Below are 3,652 nucleotides of genomic sequence, written 5' to 3'. Positions count from 1 at the left end.
CAATAATTCAACAAAATATATGTACCATGATGCCAGATGTCAAGATATATATATTTTTTTAATTAAGAGTTGAAATATGGAAAGGACAAACTAAGATATATATATTATGCTATATATATGTCACATATACATATATATAGTTAACATTGTAATTTTTATATGGTATCAGTCACAATAATGATGGAGATTGAGAATAGCTTGGCACATGTACAATTCTAACGAAAAGCTACTTTATAGTGCTTAATTTTGTGGACAAAAGATAAAAATAATTTTTGAATGATACTTTTATTACTTGATCACTATATGCAGAAGAAGAGACAAATAAATTGCGACGGATACCAATTGTATTAAGTGCGGTATACTTATCGAATCTTATAGTTTTCATCATTCCTCAAATTATTATTTTAATTTCAAGTCCTTTCGAGTTTGTTTTATCATTATATATTTTTGGTGTTAAGCTCTTTTCGGACCTAGAAGAAATTAAAGGGTCACATTCCCATCAAGAAAGATGCACGATGAAAAGGGGACAAAAAAGGAGGAGAAATTTTTATTCAAAGTTTACCGTTTTGTTTTCGCTTGAGTGAGTTGCACTCATGGGACTGTATTATATATTCTTAATTTTTAGAGTAAAGTCACAATTTTTTTCTTTTAAATTCGTTAAAAATTTTGATTTTTAAAAATTGAAAAGTATTAAATTAAATAAGGTTTTGAAATTTGCTTCATTAATTAAACACTATAATGTACGAACACTAGGGTTGAAAGTGAGTCAAGTAATCTCATGAACTAACTCGAGCTCGACTTATTAATAGCGTTAATAGCTCGATAAGCTAAGCTCGTGAGCTGGAGAGCCAAGCTTGAGTTTGGAATTGAACTCATTTAATTTATGAGTCGAGCTTGAGCTTGGATAAGCTCAGCTCATTAGCTCGTGAACTGACTTGATTATATATATAATCACGGGTGGAGCTAGATGAAATATTAGAGAAGGGCCAAAAATATTTACACAATAAAATAAAACTAAAATAAAATTTTAAGGGAGTCTAAACTGAAATTTACGTATAATTTACATGTAAAAATTTAAAATTAGGGACCATTACCCCCCTTTCCTTACTACATTTCTATTATATGAGCCATCAGCTTGTAAGCTTTCGATGAGTCGAGTTTGAGCTTAAGAAATAAGTTCGATTGTTAATGAGTCGAGCCATGAGCTAAGCTCAATTTTTGTGAGCCGAGCTTAAGCTTGGTCTAACTCGACTCATCTCGACTCACTTCCAGCCTTAACGAACACTGATACAGTGATACAAACACATGATACAGTGATACGGACACAAGATACGATACGACATGATATGGACATGCCGACACGCAAATTTAAAATTTTTACAAGACACAGAAATACGGCATATATAAAAAATATAAAATACTTTTTAGATAAACTATAATGATATTTTGGTATTTGATTTATATTAAAATAAAAATTAGTTTTTTAATTATTTTAATATCTTTTTCAATTATATAAAGTATTTAAAATTTTTTATTTTAATAATTAATAATATATACTATTTCTAAACTCATTTTAAGAATACATGTTAAGAATAAAATTGAACATGTTGTCACGTAATAGTAGTATTTAGATGTGTCCAAATGTGTCTTGAAACAAAATTTTTATTTTTTATTAAGACACGATTGGATACAAAAGATACGCGTATCGGACGAATGTCATGAGTGTCGTGTCCAAAATGTGTCCAATAAACTAACACAATAAATCAAAGCTTCATAGATTAAATATGTTAAGTTCTTTTATTAAAAACATTTGTTGTTAGTGTTGGATATTCATTTGTCTAATTTAAAATAAAAACAACATAAATAGAGTAAAAATATTTTGGGTGGAATTTATAACACTAGTTCTATATATATATTCATCTTTTTTATGGACAGATATAGAATCAGCCAATATATTAAGATTGATAAGTGGGTATTATTGATTGAGTGATTTTAAATATCTGATAATTTGATTAATATATGTACATGTTAATTCTCTAAACTTTAAAATTAGACATATTAATCATTTAAATTTTTAAATTAGACATGATCTCTGTCTATTAATAGCGACAAGTATTTTTTTTTTTAGCAGGACTTAATTAACGTGTCCAATAAAAACAAACGTCAAGGACCTCTTTAATATTTTTCATTTTTTTAGGACGGATTTTTCTAACGCGAAATTTTTTTATTTGGTAAGACAGTAATTTCATAAAAAATGGGATTATGGGACATAATTATTTATGTGAATTTAACTAAATTTAAATCGTAAAATTCAACTGACGATAAACTTAACTAGTTATGTTATTTAAGTTATGTATTTTTATTTTTATTTTTATTTTATCGAAAGTGTTTAATCATGTCTTAATTGAGTGAGTTTCACTCATGGGACAATATTTGTTGTTGTTACTCATATATCATGTTACTCCAAAATATATATGTATAATAAATATAAAAAAAAAAAAGTTAACGTGAGCATTAATCATCAGCATTGCTTTTCTCTTTAATTTTATTGAAGTAGTGTACTTAATTATATAGTTTTTTATGACTTTATTCCTTGGTATACATCATAGTTAGTTAACTTACTTTCAAAATATTCTTGTCACTAAAGGATGGGTAGAGATTAATTTGTCTATAAAGAAAGAAATGTTCATGCATTGCATTTATTCCTTTTTTTTTTTTTCCTTCTTCTTCCTATTAGTTAATTTGTTAAGAAGCAAATGTTTTCAATCTTACCATTTTTTTCATGCTTCACAAAATAAAGTAGGGTGAAAACTCCGATACAGTCAATTTAATGTGAAGTTGATAATTAAAAACTGTTAGATAAAAATTTAGTTAAATTAATTAAATTATTTAACCATTCAAAATTTTATATGCAACATAGGTACATATAATAGAACAAAAAATATAAAACAAGTAATTAAGATGAATAAATTGAGAATAAAATAAAATATATAAATTCATGAAGAGAATAAAAAAATAGATTAATACCTAAATTATAATTGTTTGAATTAAAATTTACAATTGAAATATCAAAAAGAGAAATAATGAAATTGAAAGATACATAGAGTCATAGAGAGTTATATAAAACAAAATAGAGAATTTAAAATTTACCTTTTGATGAAGAAGATGACCATTAGACAAAGAATAGAAAAAGAAGGTTGAAAATATGAAACTAAGAAAAGGGTTTAAGAAAATAAATAAGTGGCGGCGGGAATTTAAAAACAGAAGAAGACTAAATTTAATTAAGTTAACTAATAATTAAAATCATAAAAAGATAAAAATGAGCTTAAAAATAATTGGGTTTAATTTATTTGTAGTGGGATCATTTAAAATTTAAAATGAAAGATATATATATATATATATATTTTGGTTTAAAAAAATCAAATGACACTAGGAGTAAATGCCCCCTCATTCATAAGCATAGATCCGTACCTGATTCTTAAATATCAACTTCATATAAAATTACTACACTTGATGAATTTTCACCATAAAATATACTTTGAGATCTAAAGTGATCACATTATTCAAATAACTAGTTGTATGTATGTATGTCAAGTGTACCAACTACTTTAATTTGTTATTATTTATTATATATATTTAATAAAGTCTTCAT

This window comes from Arachis ipaensis, chromosome B05 (assembly GCF_000816755.2).
Source record: "Arachis ipaensis cultivar K30076 chromosome B05, Araip1.1, whole genome shotgun sequence".
Taxonomy (NCBI): Eukaryota; Viridiplantae; Streptophyta; class Magnoliopsida; order Fabales; family Fabaceae; genus Arachis; species Arachis ipaensis.
This window is presented reverse-complemented; position numbering follows the sequence as displayed.